Source organism: Puntigrus tetrazona, unplaced genomic scaffold, assembly GCF_018831695.1.
Source record: "Puntigrus tetrazona isolate hp1 unplaced genomic scaffold, ASM1883169v1 S000000665, whole genome shotgun sequence".
NCBI lineage: Eukaryota > Metazoa > Chordata > Actinopteri > Cypriniformes > Cyprinidae > Puntigrus > Puntigrus tetrazona.
In genome coordinates this window covers 1-20,065 of record NW_025048286.1, presented here as the reverse complement: position 1 = coordinate 20,065, position 20,065 = coordinate 1, and the positions used below count along the sequence as shown (strand labels likewise).

The following is a 20,065-nucleotide window of genomic DNA, read 5'->3' as shown; positions in this document are numbered from 1 at the left end:
GAAGGTCAAAGCGTGTTCGGTCTTTTCTTTGCATCTCGTTAAAAATCACTAATATTTATTAATCTTTTGGGTTTCCAATTATAGTACTGACCTTATACATAATTTTATTTGACTCCAATCTTTCGTGATTTTATTTATATTTATTAAAATGTAACTGCTGATCCCTCTAGTTGTGATTTAAATTTGGATCATTAATTAACTATAATATTTCCTAGTTTTGACTTATTGTTCGTTAGGAGTCTGGGTCGCTTAGAGACCTTGTTTGGCCAGAACAGACTCACGACACATCTGGGCTAGTCAGGTCATAGTCAGAGGCTACCCCCTAGATCGCTTACCTTAATGCAGCCATCTCCTAGATAGACTCAAAAAAGAGTAATTTTTTATGCGTTCCCTAAGTAATAGCATGCTAAGCCAGTTTGGTGGTCAGAAGTCAAGAAGTCAAAAATGTGCCCCCGGCTCCATCCATTGATCGTTGATCTGGCTCACCCTAGCACGCCAACAATGCGGAAAACCTCAGAATTCACTAACCTACTAGAAAAGTTATTTCAGACAATATTATAAGTTAACCAAGATTGACGTTTATTTTATCAGGCAAGAATAGTTTCCAAATTGGTATAATTGATAAACATTTGCACAACTGATCAGCAGTACAAAAATAACACAAAACAAAATAAAACAAACTTAAAAGGTCATTATACCTGGTCTTTAAAAAGTACATAGTGTAGTGTATGAGGACATACACCACACTACGGGCCAATCTGGCTACGGAATCGCGCCTTGTTGTGTTTTGTCACTTTCCTTATATACTCAGACCAGACAAAGAGATCCCAAATGTAATTGTAAAAACCTTTTGGTGTTTAGGTTCCTGTGCTCCAGGGCCACACCTGGCTGGAACACTTTCAGAGACCCAAAAGGAGGACACACCCCCTTCTCAACAGAACACAGTTCTACTAAGTTCTTAATCTTTTCCATAATATAAGTGATTACTGTGATATTGAGACCAATTTACCAATCACACTGAGACCTTTCAAATGACACCAAACATGAAATTGAAGAACCATAGGTTCACAAGACACATGACATATAATGCCTTATTCCTAATGAACTTTTAAACCATCTCTTTTTGGGCAGAAGGAGGGGAAGCAGGAAGAGCAGAGGTGATGAGGGTGTCATAAAGGCAACAGGGGGGTGGTGTTGTTTACACTCCTTTTGAAGTCCTTTTGTTCCTTTGAATTCCCTTCTCAGATTAGTCTTATTGCATTTACAGGTTTTGGTTCACCTCCTTACAAAGTTAAGTGCTGTGCGTCCGGTCAGAGGAGAACTGGCCCCAACTGAGTCTGGTTTCTCCCAAGGTTTATTTTTTCTTCATTCTGTATGGATGGGGTTTTGGTTCCTTGCCGCTGTCGCCTCTGGCTTGCTTTGTTGGGGACACTTAACATCTAGCAATTATCGTTGAATTTATTACAGAGACCGTCTCTGCATTTAATAACAAATTGTTCACTCTCGTCATTATACATCCCTGTATAGACTCTGTATAGACAACAAGACTCTGATTGGTTGAAATCGTCTCGGGTTACTTGACTGTAACCCTGTTCCCTGAAAAAGCGGGAACGAGATGCTGCGCTGAATGCGCTAATGAGAACGTCTTTTGTTCGACCGGTTGTTGAAGCACGTGTGTCAAACACGCCAAAGTTTGGCTTATATAACCTCGGTCAGGTGACGTCACCTGATCACGAACACCTGGAGGTTATAAATAGATGTGACGCGGAAACATCCTCAGGTCAAATTTTTGTCTGAAAGGACGTCCAGTCACGCCCACAGTGCGGCATTGGCGCAGCATCGTTCCCGCTTTTTCAGGGAACAGGGTTACAGTCAAGTAATCCGAGACGTTCCCTATCAAAAGCTACTCTCGATGCTGTGCTGAATGCGCTAATGGGAACGAGAATACCAACGCCGCCGCACTAGGAGTGTCTGGACCCCCAGCGTTGTGTAGTGTGTGCGCGCAACACTGAAGAGGTCTCAGACATTACTCTGGGATGTCGACTCAAGGACATGCGAGCCGGAGTAGCATGGACATCAAACTATAAAATCTAACAAATGTGTGCGGAGAGGACCAACCTGCGCATCACAGACTTGCTGCAAGGGCGCGCCTCTTGCTAAAGCCATCGACGATGCAACCCCTCTGGTTGAATGAGCTCTAACTCCTAGAGGCGCAGTTTGACCACGCGCCTCATAGGCTAGGGCAATAGCATCTCTCACCCAGTGTGACATAGTCTGTCTAGTGGCAGCCGCCCGGTTGCGGCCACCATAGCATCTGGCTGCTCTGACTTACGCCACTGGCTAGTGCGGTGGGCGTAGATCTGGAGAGCACGTACTGGACACAGTAAGTGAAGTTTCTCCTGCTCCGGTGTCATGAATGGCGGAGAGCAGAAGGCTTCAAGGATGACCGGATTTATAGTCGAGAATGGAACTTTCGGAAGATAACTAGGGTGAGGAAATAGCTTTTACCAGCCCAGGGGCAAAATCTAGGCAGGATGGCGAGACTGACAGAGCCTGCAAATCCCCAATTCTCTTCAGAGAAGTAATAGCTGTTAGAAAAACCATCTTTAGGGTCAGAAACCTGACAGGCGCTGACTCTAGTGGTTCAAAGGGGTGTCCACCAAGCCTTCAAGCACTATAGCTAGATCCCATGAAGGAACTGTCGCCCTACTGGGCGGCCTCAACCTCTTAGCTCCTCGAATGAAGCGAACAACTAGAGGGTGTTTCCCTACGAAGCCCCTTCAATCAGAGCATGGCAAGCCGAAATGGCGCCACGTAAGTTCTGAGAGTATTAGGATGTGTGCCTGAGGACATTTTCTCTTGCAGAAACTCTAGCACTGAAACAATCTGGCAGTAAACTGGGTCTGCATGGTGTGTTTTACACCAACTTTCGAAGATGCGCCATTTCATGGCATATGTTCTTCTAGTGGAGGAGCCCTAGCGCTAAGAATAGTCTCTATTACATTGGCTGAAAGGCCAGCATCACATAGTTGGTCCCTCTCAGGGGCCAGGCGTGAAGATTCCAGAGCTCGGGACGGGGATGAAATATTGTCCCCTGTGCCTGAGAGAGAAGGTCCCTCCTCACCGGAATCGCCCACGGCGAGCCGTTGAGAGAGATATTAGATCTGAGAACCATATTCTGGTTGGCCAACAGCGCGCTATGAGTAGGCGAGACCCTGTTGACGGACCTTGGCTAGGACTCTGGGGAGCAGAGCAATCGGAGGAAATGCGTAAAGGCGCATTCTGGGCCACACATGGGCCATCGCGTCCCAGACCCAGGGGAGCTGGATGAGTCAGAGAGAAAGTAGGGGACATTGTGCTGTCTCCTGTGAAGCAAAGAGGTCCACCTCTGCTTCGTAAAACCTTTCCCAGATTTGACTGACTACTTCGGGGTGGAGTTTCCATTCCCCATGTGTCACAGCTTGTCTGGACAGCAAGTCTGCTCCCCTGTTCATGTGACCGGAAATATAAATCGCCTGAGGACAGGAACTTGTCCTGCGCCCAAAGCAGAACCTGCTGCGCTAGCTCGTTCAAGCGGCGCGACCGCAGTCCGCCCTGGCGATTTATGTAAGAGACTACTGCCGTGTTGTCCACCGCACTAGGACATGGTAGCCTCTCAACTGCTGGAGGAAGTATTTCAGGGCCAGAAATACAGCCTTCATTTCGAGGCAATTGATGTGCCATTCGAGAAGATGACCTCTCCAGATCCCTTGGGCTGGGCGGCCATCTAAGACCGCTCCCCAACCCGTGAGTGATCGTCTGTCGTTAGCATCTTGCAGCGACAACACGGACCTAGAGTGGGACCCAAGGTCAGAAACCGGGTCTGAACCACATAGATAGAGAGTCACGAAGCCCTCGGCGCGTAACCCTTATTTGCCTCTGGGGATTGGCCCTTGGATGAAATCCCCTGGCTCTGAGCCACAACTGAAACGGTCTCATGTGCAGGAGGCCCAAAGGTATCACTGTTGAAGCAGCTGCCATGAGACCTAGAACTCTCTGAAAGTGATGAAGAGTGACTTTCTGGCCTAGCTTGATGCTCTTTAGGGTGTTTAGAATGGATTCGAGGCGTGCAGGAGACAGCTGTGCCTGCATCGTGGTCGAATCCCATCATTCCCAAATATGTTGTCCTCTGAACAGGGGAGAGAACGCTTTTCTTGGCGTTGAGTCTCAACCCCAGCGATCCGAGATGAGCTAGGACGACATCCCGATGTCGAAGCGCAAGCTCTTGAGACTGAGCCAGAATCAGCCAGTCGTCTATGTAATTTAGAATGCGGATGCCCTGGAGTCGTAAAGGAGCCAGAGCTGCATCCATGCATTTTGTGTATGTGCGGGGTGACAATGCTAGGCGAGAAAAGGAAGAACCCGATACTGGTAAACGCCCTGGCGAACCTCAGGAACTTCCTGTGTTGTGGCAATATTTCTATGTGAAAATATCGTCCTTTAGATCGATTGTCACAAACCAATCGCCGGTTGGATTTGAGAAACAATCATTTTATTGTTAACATCTTGAACTTGTATGTTCTGAGGTGATGGTTCAATCCTCGAAGATCTAAAATCGGACGCAGCCCCCCATCTTTCTTGGGAGCGAGAAAATACCGGCTGTAATAGCCTGACTGTCTGTCTGGTAGAGGAACACGTTCTATGGCCCTTTTTCCAGCAGAGTTTGCAACTCCTGTATCAACAAATGCGCTCGTTCGGTTTCACGGAAGTGAAAATCACGCCGTTAAACGCGGAGGGCGATATGCGAACTGAATCCTGTAGCCTCTTTCTATGGTCTTTTGGACCCATGGGGAGATATTTGGCAGAAGCTTCCACGCTGCCAGCTTCTCTGAAAGGGGCACTAATTTTGACACTTCGTTTTGTTGGGGTTGTTAGATGTTCGGCGTCCTGAAAGCGTGGCAGGGAGGCGACCGAACATCAACGTTTGGTTGGAAACCATTGCTCCCCCGAAACACCACTGGGCGGAGATTGAACAATGGCTTCCTGAGGGTGCCGGGAAGGAGCATTTATTCTCTGTTGGAATTTTCGCGCCCCTCCCGAGGAGGCCCCACGGTGCTGAGTGCACCAGCATCAGGACTTCTTCTTTGCGGAGATTATGCTCCGCAGGTCCGGTCTCCTTGAGGCGGACTGTGAAGCCTTGTGGCAGCCGCACTCCCAGTCTCTATGAGGGGTGCTCGGCTCGCCACACTGTCCCTCTGTGCCTCACGCCTCAAAGGAACCGGACCTGGTCGGGACCGGGTGGCCGGCGGTCCCGACTCTTGAGCACCTGGCGGGAAGAAACCTCGACGGCGCTTCCTCATGGCGTTTCGCCTCCCGAAACCTAGTGGCGGCGGCATTAACTGAGTCGCCAAATAGGCCGGAAAGGCAAGACAGGGGCATCAAGGAGGATGGCGCGGTCTTTGTCCTTGATGCCCGTGAGGTTGAGCCACAGATGTCTCTCCATGGACACCATAGCAGCCATAGAACGGCCGATGGCACGGGCCGTCTGCTTGTCGCGCGGAGAGACAGATCTGTGGCTCGCGCGCAGCTCTAAAAACGCCTCTTCATCTATGGACCCGCCTGTGCTCAAGTCCTTCAGCAGATCAGCCTGTAAAATACGCCTGCAGGACCGCCATGGTGTGCAGGGAAGCACCAGCCTGACCCGCTGCCTGAAAAGCTTTCCCACCAGCGAAGATGTCATGCGGCACGGCGGGTGGGGAGGGTCGGATTTTTAGGGACGATGAAGTTCCAGGGAGAGATAGCCATGGCGTCTCTTCCACCTGGGGCATCATCGAGTAGCCCGATGCCTTCGCATCCACGATAGTCGAATAAATCGACATCGATGGCACGAAGACACGGGACGAAATAAACTTACTCCACGAGCGCACCAACTCCTCGTGGAGATCGTCAAAGGAGAGACCGTCGCTGAGGCCCCTCCCCGGCCACCCGACAGAAATCTGTCGTCTAGTTTGGCGCTTGGGGTTTCTCGCTCCTGGGGCCAGTCTAGATGTAATCTTTCGACTGCATGAGTTACCACCTCAGTAGCTCCTCGTGACGCTTTATTGTCGCGGGAGGGCGCTCTGTGGTGGCACTTTCTCTGCTTCCCAGAAGCAGAGATGAAGTCTCCTCGGTCCGTTCAGAAGAAGCGCTGGGGCGCGAGAGAAAGCGGACGCGGGCGCTTCGCGATCGGCGAGCAGAGCGAGAGAAAGGGGCTGGTCCGTCTCACGCGGCTCAGCCGGATCGGCACGTGATCCACTCGATCCTCCTTTAAAAAAGCGAGGCAAGCGCGAAGCACCTTGATGGAAAACAGATCACAGTGCTACTTTTCGCCCTCGAGCCGAGGATCGCGTGCTCTTCCCCAAGCACTCGAAACAAAAGTTATGACGATCGTCCTCGGAGAGCTGCCTCTGGCACGGAGGCAAGCATCTCCCTTCCTGATGCGTCATACTTTTTTCCTTCTCTTTTATATATATTTTATATATATACTTCTTTTATTTAGTTATTTTATTTATTTATTTATTTTTCTCCTTCTTCCTCACACACACTCACACACAATGCGGTCCTTGAAGACAAAAAAGACCTGAGGATGTTTCGCGTCACATCTATTTATAACCTCCAGGTGTTCGTGATCAGGTGACGTCACCTGACCGAGGTTATATAAGCCAAACTTTGGCGTGTTTGACACACGTGCTTCAACAACCGGTCGAACAAAAGACGTTCTTATTAGCGCATTCAGCGCAGCATCGAGTAGCTTTTGATAGGGAACACGACCATCCAGAATTTTCTAACAGAATAGAGAACTTGAAACAGACTACTTTTACTCGTTTATCAACAGAAAAGCTCTTTGAGGTGGATTTTAAGTGTTAATTTTGAAGACAACAAGCTTTAAAAAGTGAGTTTTGACAGTTTACGTTTATATTAACTTCACAAGTCATAAATGTTTCCAGCAACTCAATGTAAAATTAATGGCTTTGTAATGGGTTTTAGCTATTTGGATAAATTTATATAACGTTAAAAAATGTTTACGCAGTGAATGGATTTAGTATTGAATGATCACGACTACATATATAATATGGCATTTGCTCAACAGTGCCCACTGCAACTATTAAATATTAACGATTAACTATTAGGCTACATAACAGAAGACTTGATGGACCGAAGACGCATCAGCCATTAACAGAATTTTCAAACAGCGAAGAACGGGATGTAGAGCACCTATCTACAAGCGCCAGCACAAACAGACCTTCCGCTTCTTTATTAACAGAGGAACTTCATATGCTTAAGAGAAGCTCAACTCAAATTATCAAACAAAGAGAGGAGAAATTCAAAGGTAAGATTTTTGTAATAAATTATCCAAAACCACTTGCACATTCTTATATATTTCATGCAGTTGTGTACTTACGTTATCTCAAAAGTTCTCTACGATTTGCAAATTCAAAGAAATTCAAGATTTAAATAATTAACCATCCTTGGTCATTGTCGCCTATCAATGACACAATTTCAGCTCTTCTTCTTCTTCTCTTGGTTAATGGCAGATTGCAAACAACCTTTAGGTGCATACTACCACTTAATGTAATTGTGTAACATAATTTGAGTGCTCATATTCTAACTTATTAATCATTTGTCATTTAGAAATTTAAATAATGCTTTACTTGTATTTCTTATCCCCTCTCATCTCTTCTTCTGTTCCTAGTATCACCATCAGGTTTTGAAGCACCTGTCTTTCTGCTGTTAAAATACAGCAAAATATGATATGTTGTGTATTTTCTTTAACCCTGCAGTTCTCACAATTCTCATTATTCTTTTTCCCCATTAAAAACATGGAGCTATTCAGTCTTGTGTGATCTACTCTCAGCCTTTCTTAGTTATTACTATTTCTTCTTGCCTATTCCTTCCTCTATAATTTTTGATATTAACAGAATTTTGAATTTTATAATATCCCCTTCCTTTGTCTTCCTCCCACTATTTCTGCCATTTTTCAATACTTTTACTTTTAACTATTGCTTTTCCCTCTAATTTCAATGCTATCCTTGGTTTCCTCCTATGAATGCTAAGACACGTGGACAAATATGGAAGTGACTCTTTTTTCTGCATTTTACCGTGTTGCTCATTATAACTATTCACACATGATTCTGTTGATTTTATGAGTGGAATAATCAGAGGTGTTCAGATTAGTCATCAATGAAACAGTGCTGAGTGTGTGCACGCTTAGACAGGCTTACTGAATTTTACTTGAGAACAAGGCAAATTGAAATGCATGTTCTGTGTGATCTTTTAGTCTCTGTTTTTAAAAGAATGTGATTACCTGATTCTGCCCTATCTCATATACATATAATTCATTATATTAGAGAAGTCTGAAACTCAGCAAATGTGTCTAACTTTTAGATCACAAAGATGATGGAGAAATGTTTAGTGCTGGTGTGGCGGAGGGGGAATCGTTTTTAACAGCAAATGCTTAACTCAAAGAAATCCTGACACTCACGCCACCTAGGGATTATTCCAGGGAACAATTATAATTGGACACAGGTTCGGATCCTCATAAGAAGTTAGGCCAGACACTTGGGTAGCATATAAAAGTATAAAGTTTATTAATACATAAACTTTAAAATACGGGGGCAAAAAGAAAAAGCACCGCTTCAAAACAAAAGAATATGAATACAGAATTAATCTAAGGTTGAGGCCCTAGAACAAAATCACATACATCCAGCAGGGCTGAGGCTTCCAGTGGCAAAGAGGAGTTCGGTTTTTACGATGGCACACTTCCACACACACACCTGTGCACTCAGATCACACTACTAAACACTCCAGTGTTACACAGCATACCAAGAACCACCACCAGGAGAGAAATCCAACCACCCGTAGGACCCCAGCTCCTGCAATGAAGCTTAAAAACAAAATAAAATACAAAATTACAACAACATCAACCTCAAAGTATGACAAACAATACATTAAAGCCACGCCGCACTACAGGAGTACAAACAAAGAAAACCAAAAGACTTAAATCAAATACAAAATCGGGTTACATCCAAAAAAGTAAATTTAAACCAAACAATTCGACCAAGAAAAGAAAATAAACTAAATTCACAGAATGAAATGGAACAAAACAAAAAGACAAGTGTAACGTAATGAGAACAGGGAATTAAAATTGAATTCCCCAAATTCAATTTTAAATATTGGTAGCACTTAGCGTGAGAATATTACGCGCAATAAATAGTTATGGGCACGGTTTGTCACTCATGCCTTCCGCGCACACAATGGGGTACAGGAAATCATGCCTATTTTGTGCAAAGAATAACATTACCTCCATAAGCATGTTAACAGGTTAAAAACACCAGCTCGGAAGAATGCACATTACCTGAAGGCGGACAGTCATCAGCTCCACTAATGCGCAACAATGCAAATGAGACACTATAATGGTACACAGGAACACTTTAAAAACCACATGTACTCAACGGGTCCTAAAAAAAACATCTACCAGTTAAAGTAGAGCGTGCTTACCTGCAGCTAGTCCACACAAACAATGAACACGGGCGGGAAAAATCGGACGTGACGCACCCCGAGTGACAACCAATCCAGCCTTAAATGGATTGACCCAGTCCCTGATAGGTGAAGACTGATGTCAATCACTTAGTCCCGTCACACTGGTCTCAGGGCACAGCTTTTTTGTGAAATCTTGTAAGTAGTAAGTTACAAACCTATACCTATACAAATCTTTAACAAGTTTTCATCCTTAACTTTGAGGCAAGTATCAATACAAAATGAGTAAAATTGAAATAAATTAACATTTTCCTACTAAAATTAAATTGAATAAATGCTAACATAGTCTTCTGCGTTCTGCAACACAAACACATCTTAGATTTAACTTACGTTTCATGAGCTTTACCATAAAGAAACAAGTCATTCACATTAAATATGATAGAATCTTGTAGTGTAGTATTGTCATATGTGTATTTTGCATTTATATGCAGGTGAAGACTTTCTACTGTTGGGGAAGATGCTATTTCATGCCCATTTGAAGACTTTGAAGGATCAGAAGACTACCAGTATTTCTCTTTGCCAATGTCTGTACAATGAAGCTTATTGTTAAAAGGTTAGTTCATCTCAAAATCAAAATAGTCATTATCGCCCTTATTCACACACACCTATTAATTGAAATTCCTAAATAAAAAGATTGCAAAACGTCCATATGAAAAATCCATATAAAAAGTTTATACCAAGTTTTCTCACGACTCAAGCATTTTAAATGATGACAGATTTATACTTTAATTCTCATTTAAACATTTATCAGTACACACATCAGATATAGTAAACAAAATACTTGGAAAAAAAATGTTTTTTAAATTGTGAATAAAAGTTCAGTTTGTTCATAATATACAGTGGTTGAGTCTCCTTAGAAAAGTTGGGACTAAACTGCTCCTATTCATATAACCTAGTTGTACTACTGTTTTTGTTTTTTTTTATTTTAAAGCATCAAAGTTGCAGTTGTGAGAGTGGAGGAAAAGAAATATGTCATTTCTTTCAAAAGATCTTTGTGTTTCTGAAGAGAAACTAAAGTCTTTTTGATTTGAAGACATAAGGGTGAGTAAACAATCAGAACAATTTTCTTATTTGCATTTTAGTTGTTTAGTTGTTTCCAGGATTGTAAGTTCACCCAAAAAAATTAAAATTGTTATTATATGCTCAACTCATGTTGTTTCATACTCCTAAGATCTTAGTTTTTAACTTTTGATGAAATCCAAAAGAAATCTTTCTGTCTTTCCACTGGTAGCAACACAATAACTTTCATTCAAGATCCGGAACTTTAAGAAAGACATTAGGCTAATACATGTCACTTCCATCTATAGTTTAACTTTTTACCACGTATTTACAAAATAATTCATCCAAAGTGCATTATTGTGGCTGCGTGTCAGCTCTTGTAGTGAACACAAAGAAGAATGCATTTTGGTGCTCTTTGGAAAGTGCATTGCAGATCAATGTTTTTGTAAATAAATTGTTTTTTTGTTTTTTGTGCAAGCGTACAGCTGACATTGATATTTCATTAAATTGAGGTTAATGAGTCACATGGATTGCGTTAATAAGGTCTTTCCTACTGTTTCTATATGTAAGTTGCATTGCTGTTTATGGAGGAAAGAATGCTATTAGATATTATCAAATATCTCTTGAAAAAATCCTCCTGTGCGTTCTTTGTTTTATAGCATCTTCTGCATATTTATATAATAGTTATGTATGAGGCCCCAAATGTCCCACAGTGTAAAAAGACTGATCTCTAAACAATACAGTCAATGTTGGAAAGAGGTTCAAATATGCAGAATATGCTGGAAGAACAGTAGGCAGTTGAACACAACTATTACAGAACAGTTGTGGATCATCCAAGATGTCTTGTGGAGAATATATAAATCTGTGTTATGTGAAATAGCTTACTCTGGACAGTATTAAATAAACAATAACATGACATTTCTCTGATCCACCTCTTATTTTGTTAAAATTATCTACATTTTGTATATTCTGAAAGGAGTATGTGAGCACAACTGTATAATCAGGGTATGTTTGTAACTAGTCAGTGTGATTATAAATGCAATCACTTTACTTTTGTCTTTCTAATACAAATTATTCATTTAGTTCAGGAAGAAAGAGCCACACCACATCCCACTGTGTTGAACGTCTGACTGGATAGAAGTCTTCAGTGAAAAGAATCTTCAGCATTGAAAAAATGGAGGATCTGAAATTTGCAGCAGTTGAGGTGGAGGATTTTTGTAAATGACAAATAAATGCAGGGATGTTGTATGTAAAGTGGGAGGAAGTAACTAACATTTGTAACATTTAGTGTCATTGTATTTTATGTACTGTAACATTTTAACTTAATTGTATTGTGAAATTGTCATGAATACCAGCACCTCTGTGGCTCTTTCTGATGTTTTAGTCCTCTCTAGTAGCACTAGCTTTCTGAACTGCATTTCCCTTAATGCCCTTACCTAGTCTGATTACCTGCCCAGGTGTACCTGGTTAGATTAGCTAATGGTGTTGCACTCAAATGCTCTATCACATGCGAAAGTCCTGCCCTGCCCCGGCTGGTAATTCTTAATGTTATTTTCATTGCCTCTGTCCTTCCATGTTCAATGTCCAGCTTTGTCTGTTTTATCATTTATTCTGATTGTTTTGCTGCCTGCCTGCTGACCCTCTGCCTGTGTACCTCAACCTGATATTATCTGCTAGCCTGGACCCTTGCTTGAATCTCATTTTATGATTCTGCCTTTGGCTTTTGACATCCTTGTTATTGTTGCTCACACGCAGCACCACCCTCACTATGACCAAAACAAATCTAAGTACTAACCTCCGCATCACCTCGACTTTCTTTGCCTGAGAAGTACAGATGGAAATCCTGTAATGATGTGAAGGTTTTCTGCTTTAATACTTGCTCTTCATCAATCAACAGTCTCACATATATCTCAAAATGACTCTGCTGTGTTTTTTTTTACTGACTGCTTGTGGATTTAACGCCATGTGGGAGGGCAGACAAGTAGCTTTTACCCTCTTATTCCGATTTCTTCACATCAGTTCAGGAGGTATTGGAGAACCACGCGCACGCCAGGAAAAGAGCAGGAGAACAACTACTTTCTCTAAGGCAAGGTCATCCTTACAGCTGCCGATTAAACGTGCGTTTCGCACTCTTTTAGAGCGCAAGCCGGGATGGACCTCAGAAGCCTGAGAACTCATGTATCGTAAGAATCTCCTTGCAATCTACAGGCCAAGCTCGTTTACCGCGGTGGAGAAAACCCTCATCGAGGTGTCCCCATTCTAGCCAAGTGAACTTCCTGCATAGCTTTCTGGAACAGGAACGCATGCATCTCAGTTACACTTGTTTGAGCTCAGAAGAATAGGAAAATCGATTCAGAGAATCACCTCCGCTCTACTGCGGACAGTCTGAAATCTCACCGAGCCTCATGTCCTCCCACCGACCCATCACGTTCCAGAAGCGCTGCAGTGAGTGTTTCCCATTTCCCTCCGAATTCCTTAATCTGCCCATTCTTCTAAGGTGTAATGATGCATGTATAAAAGATTGATAACTTAATTGATTCTTGAAGCTACCAGGAGTTTTGTGGATCTACACTTTGCTAAACAGCACATGCTATTTCTCTCCTTCCATATAATCCGGGGTGACAGTGGCTGGCATTAAATGGGCGATCATTGGGATCGGTAAAGATCAACTTTGTCACTCCAGAGATCACGCTTCAAGCCAGTGCCCAACATATGGAAGGCTGCATTCTACATGCGTTTAGCTGGAGACTCCATGATCTAATGTGTCCCCCAACAGTTGGATTCTGCACCTGTACCAGCCCAAATAATAGGACCAAAGTGGCGACTTTTAGTGAGCAGGAGGCTACTATATTACCTCCACACCGCCCATGTGGCTGCGCTATTGGGCTCACCAAGGTACTCTACCTCCTGATTTGTCGTATTTTCCCTTTATCACAGCCCAAATCTGAGAGGTGTAAGTCCTATGTTGAGGAAGAAGAACTGCTAAGAAAAAAGTTTCATTGCGGCCCTCAACCTTGCCAGCATCAACGGGGTTCTTCAGCCCGTCAAAAGAAGGACAGAAGTCTTTATCCATGTATTGATTTCTGCAGTATGAATGATGACATTGCCGTAAAGTGTAGAATTTACACTTTGCCCCCTTATACCGGCAGCGCCCTGGAACAGCTTCGCCAAATGCTTCACTAAATTGGATCTGCGCCCAGAGCCTATCGTCTGATCCAGAATCTAGGAGGAGGCGGTGGAAAGCGGCATTCTCCATAGCCACAAGGACACTTTAAATTATCTGGTTTATGCTGTTGCGATCTCTCGAAGACCATTGGCCTTTGTATGTTCGAAGCGTTTTGTCAGCCAAATCTTCTGGGACATGCTAAAACGTTAATACCTCATTGTCCACATTGATGACATCCTTGTATACTCCCCAGATCTTTTATCCCGGGTAACACCTCATCAGAACAGTCCATGAGTATCTCATACAGAACCAGCTCTATGCCAAATTGAAGAAATGTAAAACTTAATCAAACTAGATCTCCTTTCTTAGGTACATTATCAGTTCTGAGGAGTTACCATGGAGCGAACACAAAGGTCAAGCCGTTCACCAATTTCTATGCCTCTAACTGCTTTAATCGGTAGGCGCTCATCTGCTCAAATGGACACCTAAGTACCGAGTTCCAGGCTGTCAGGAGAAATTCTGCAGCTCATTCTTCATCACCCTGATCCCGAAAAGGAGTTTGTGATAGAGTGGATGTCGCACACCGACATTGGGCCATACTACGCCATGGAGATCCAGCTAAACTGTTCCCCTGTGCCTTCTACTTACATGAGCTTAACCCGCTGAACAGAATTATGATGTAGGAGATCGGAAATTACTAGCCATGAAGGAGTGGCGGTATTGGTTAGAGGGCATATTACCTTTCACCGTACTCACTGACCATCAACTTACAGAGTATATCAAGCTGCTAAGAGGCTAAACCCCAGACAGGGCAGATGGTCTTTCTTCTTCACCAGGTTCAACTTCAAAGTCACGTACATCCCCAGGTCAAGAGCGGCAAAGCTGACGCATTATCCAGGCAATTCGAACAGGTGATGAGCACTCTTAGTCATGATCCTATCCTCTCTCCGTAGTCATTGCACCTGTACAGTAGAAAATCATTACGGATATCAACAAGGCACTCAACCATGAACCACCACCACCTGACTGTCCACCCATGCTCACCTATGTGAACACTGGGGTCACTACATTCACAGCGCAGGACATCCAGGCATCACGACCCTGCAACTTACCACAAATAAATTCTGGTGGCCTGATTTACAGTTAGATTCGTACAACAATGCTCCTCTTTTAACGTCACCAAATCATCACATCAACAGCCAGCAGGCCTGCTACCTACTCTCATTCCCCAGAGACCCTGGTCCCATATCGCCATGGATTTTGTTATGGATCTCCCTCCTTGGAATAACTTCACAACCATCCTCACAATCATGGACAGATTTTCCAAAACCTGCAGGTTCGTACCGCTCCACAAACTACCTACTGCATGTGAGACAGCAGAAGTTTTAATGGATCAGGTCTTCCCGTTTTACAGATTACACAAGCCAACCACCATCGCAGAGAGTCTCGGCCTATACACCTAGGCAGTGGGTCTGGCCTATCCACCAGGGATGTGCACCTCCACCGTCCATGCAGAAACTAAACCCTAGGTATGTGGGTCCATTTAAAGTCATCAGACAAATCACCCCAGTTTCATACCATCTGGCCTTGCCTTCTAATTATCGTATTTCTCCCACTTTCCATGTATCATTGCCGGAAACCTCGAGTGGCCCGAGAGAGAGGGGGACCAGGACTGGCGGCGGAGACCGAAAACCCTCCCCAGGTAAGCCTGCCGAGTAAACAAAATACTTGATTCACAATGCGAGGCAGGTCCTACAGTACCTCATAGATTGGGAGGGATACAGGCCAGAAGAAACGATCGTGGGTCAATGACTCTTTCCGATGGCCACTGAGAGAACCCTCTCCAGAGTACTAGCTTTCAGAACTGCATTTCCCATAATGCCCTTACCTAGTCTGATTACCTGCCGAGTTGTACCTCGTTAGATCAGCTATTTAAGCTGCCTCAAACTCTCTATCATTGCAAAGTCTTATCCTTGCCCGGCTGATAATTATGAGCATTATTTTCTATCAACTCTCTTTCTGTGTTGACCTTGATCTGTTTATCGTTTGTTCTGATTGTTTGCTGCCTGCCTGTTGACCCTCTGCCTGTGTACCTCAACCCTGATATTATCTGCCTGTCTCGACCCTTGCTCGAATCTGATTACGATTCTGCCTTTGACTTCCTTGTTATTGTTGTCAATCCCCTGCCTGTCTGACTATCCTTATTAAAGAGCTCTATAAATGGATCAATTGTCTCTGACTCACCATTACAGAAAAAAATTAAATTACTTTTTTTTTTTTTAAACAAGATACTGTTATTTTTATGTTGTAATCTGGAAAGATCTATTTGCACAAATAAATATTTGTTTGCTAAACCACTGTATCTGATGTATTTGCAGTTACTGATATTAAAATATTTGTTGGTTTCAGTTGTTGAATCGGTATATTATTCAATAGGAAAAAGGCATTTAGTAGTTCTTGAAGGAACATATTGTACAGTTAAGGTACAAATGGGCTTCTCACTGTTGTAGTACCTTAAAGGAAAATATTAGTACTTTTGATGAGAAGGTACAATATTGTACCAACAAGTTTTAAAAGAAAAAGGTACATTTGGTTCCCATGGTACAAATTATAGAGGTTAACTTCCGGTCTGTGTTTGTTTATTGGTCTGGCCTACGAACACAGCAAATGAGTGTTGAATATAAGATGTTAAAATATCAAAGTTATTTAAATTATAAAGATTTGGTGGTGTGTCTGATTAAAACACTGGAAATCACTAGTCCTTTGCTCTCTTTTATTCCACTGGATGTTTGCACAAGTCATGAGTAAATCATTTGACATGAATATCACATCAAATTTTCATGGAGCACATTACAAAATGTTGAGAAGAAATTGACATGATGGACAGGATGCACATTATCAACAGGACAAACAGGATGATCTTATGTCATTAATGCATCCTAGGAAAAGGCTCAAAGGACATGGTTTGGTACCCATTCAAACACCTACATCTCACCATTGCAAAAGAATAAAGAGGAAGGAAGTAGAGGTCTATTTATAGACCTCAACCTGGGTAATGTAGTGCTATCTGTATGGAAAGGTACTACACTAGAAGTTTACAACTTACTAGGAATTATGGAAAACTAGGGCAAAGAAAAAAAATAAAAGTTATAAAATTATATCTATGAGTCAAACTCTCAACAATGAGAGAAGTTTAAGTTGGTCTCAGGTTATTGTGCTGTAGGATGTGTTTCCCATATATATATATATATATATATATATATATATATATATTTATTGGCAACCTGCCATGATATCAAAACTGACAGATTTTCCAAAAGGCTTTATTTAATAAACAGGAGCATGTAAATACATTTATGAAACAAGATGTATTGTGTTTTATATCACTGTATTTCTGAAGGAAGACTATATTTCAAATTTTTTTATTGTTATTTCATCCTGCATGTAAAGGCAGCATTTGTAAGCTCAGAGCTGCTTTGTCTACAGTTGTTATCTGAAACCTCCATTTCTCATGCTTAAAACACCTCCTGCTATGAATATATATATATATATATATATATATATATATATATATATATATATATATATATATATATATATATATATATGTATAAATTTTAACTACGGTTGTTTGAAATAGTTTTCTTACTTAGAGTTTGTAGAGTTTAGTTAGACTCCTTAACATGTTGCTGAACAGTCCTGCTTCACTAACATCTGTAATCCCTTAGCACTGGGAAAATGTTAATGAATACATCACGATCACAGAGACTGTTTCATAATAGGATTATGATTATCAGATCAGGGACTGGAACTAGCTGAACTTTTAAGGAATCAGGAAGCAGCACTTCAATAAACAAATGTTTATTTTCTACGTGGCAAGACTGTCTGAATGAGAAACCTGGGAGAATCACTGTTTCATGAACTGTTGGTAAATGTGAGATTAATAAATTCAAACATAATTTCTGACTGAGGAGAGCCATATTGTATACATTTCAAATGGCACTTTATGTCAAAATAATTACTAAATATATACAATATTTATATTCCCTGCTTTTTAAATAGTAGGTATTTCAAATAATACAACAGGCGTTTGGTATGTTTTAGTAAAAATGTTTGAGTGAGATAAGTAATCTACTTACTATAAACCCTATGTGCTGTAAAAAAACTAACAAAAACAAGTAGAAGTAGCAAAATAGGGGGCCCAACCATGAAGCGGTCCAGTGAACACTTACCATAAATTTAATGTGGAAATTGAATAAGGGCTAATCCAGACAGTAGTGGTGAGGTAAGAGAAGCTAAACAAGGGCCAGCTTTGACCTCATGTGTGCATTGCTCCCAAAGATTGCAAAAGATTACAACTCATCCAAAGATCACTAAGCTATGCCAGGTGAGCCATGTCTGCTTTGAAACTAAGGTTTGACCATGTATGCAGGTCCCTTCGCCATCATCTCTCACTGCTGTAAGTGCAGTCTCTGCATTTGGTTAACATTTAATAAAAGCCACACAAAGTGCAGGAATGTAGGAACTGGTAGAAATAAAGTGTTAACCTTGTCATTGATTGGCCACTTAATTGGATTAAACATGCTTGACCTTAATTAATCTGAATAATGAGACCCTTTTTAGCTCAGTTTGATGAATGAGGATGCATAACCATTATGCATTGATTTGATTCCGTGGTTGACTTGTTCAGTATACCATTTTATTTCTTTTTTATTTGTGTAGATAAGTATACTGAGTATACCATCTAGGACTTTGCCAAGATTTCTGCAGATAAGAATGTTTTCACAAGAAAGGTTTTAAAGGTAGTCCCTTCTGTTTTTACCAAGTACCTCCTAAGATAATTTGTATTAAACTTGCACAATTTTAATTCATGTAAATATATTTCATTTTCCTTGTGTAAAGACCATGAGATCTTAAGGTGCTTTTCTAATTAAGGCCCTGTCCTAAAGGTGTGGTTTTTTTTTTTGGATGAGTGTACTATTCATGTTTTTGGGAACAAGTGTGGCAATGATAGTTTCCTGATATTACAGGCATTGGACAAAACAACCTTACAAAACCTTTGATGACTCTCCCTTTGGGTTTGTCACACGTTTCATTGAGTTGGATGGCTTGGCGTGTCTTCAGAAGTTCCTGAAGAGTATGGACTATGAAACCTCAGAGTGCAGCATTCATACATCCATCATCGGCTGTATCAAAGCCTTGATGAGACAACTCCCAGGGCCGTGCCCAACACAGCCCACCCCAGAGCATCAATACTATTTCCCAAAGCCTCCGCCAGAACAACATCAAAACCAAAGTGGCTGTGTTGGAGATCCTGGAGTGCTGTTTGCTTAGTGCCTGACGGGCATAAGAAAGTATTACAGGCAATGGTACACTACCAGAAGTATCACTGCAGAGAAGGACTCAAGCTTCAGGTAAAACTGCTTTTAATAAGACTTTTGTAACAGTAGGAAAAGAATTGAGCACAACATTCCAATAGATTCAAGATTTAGGTACACAGACATCAATAATCAATGTGAAAATCATATGCTGTGGCGACCATCAAAAAGCATGTTGTAGTAATCAAAACTCATCAAATAACTCCCATCATACATTTGCAGCATGAATAAATTATGAGCTGTACTTTATTTTTATTTTATTCTATTTTCTTTTATTTTTGATGTTTTTAAGTGACTTTTTGTAGCTTGTTTTTGTTGATCTGTTTATCTGAATATGATGTTTGTAACATTTGTTGAGATTTATACACTGATTCTTGATGTTTGTGTGTGCCTGAAAGAAACACTTTTCTGAATTTCTTTTAATTTATCTCAACAGCTTGTAAAGAAAAGCTTTAAAATGTATAAAACAATATAGAATGTCTCACTGAAACAACAAACTTGCCATTTTTGTGAAAGATATACAACACAAAAATTGGACTCTAAATGGGTTCAATGATTCAGGTCAAATAATGGTTATTTTAAAACACAACTATCACCACCTGATGTCTTATAACTCAATTACTGCAGCCAAACAAATTATAATATTAAAGATTCAAGGGTCAAGAGGCCAAACAAACTCATGTAGAGTCTCATCTTATGCAACATATGTAGGTTGATTTGTCTTTACTGTTTGTTTATTCAAGTTTAGTTAACATGCCTGGCAACAACAAATGCCAGTGTTTTGAATTTTCACATTATACATAAGCTTACAGGTTTTCTACTATCTACAGAAACACAATTGTAAATACCATAGAATCTCATAAGTTAAAATACTTTACGTATAGGTATCTTTATAGTCATTCACATATATCAGACAAATAGCTTTCTTTACTTGAAGTACACAAACTTTAAGATGCTTGCATTAAAC

General features: G+C 41.5%; 1 protein-coding gene across 5 annotated transcripts in view; it reads left to right on the top strand.

Moving 5' to 3' along the window:
• Positions 1 to 18,832, top strand: part of LOC122334880 (disheveled-associated activator of morphogenesis 2-like) — a 75,890-nt gene extending 57,058 nt beyond the window's left edge. The window contains exons 6-7 of one of the 5 annotated variants that reach the window (XR_006248828.1): positions 9,987 to 10,061; positions 11,638 to 11,728. The gene's annotated coding sequence lies outside the window, so the exon portion shown is untranslated. The other 4 variants (XR_006248826.1, XR_006248825.1, XR_006248824.1 and 1 more) reach the window with 4 other exon arrangements.
• The last annotated feature ends 1,233 nt before the right edge of the window (positions 18,833 to 20,065 follow it).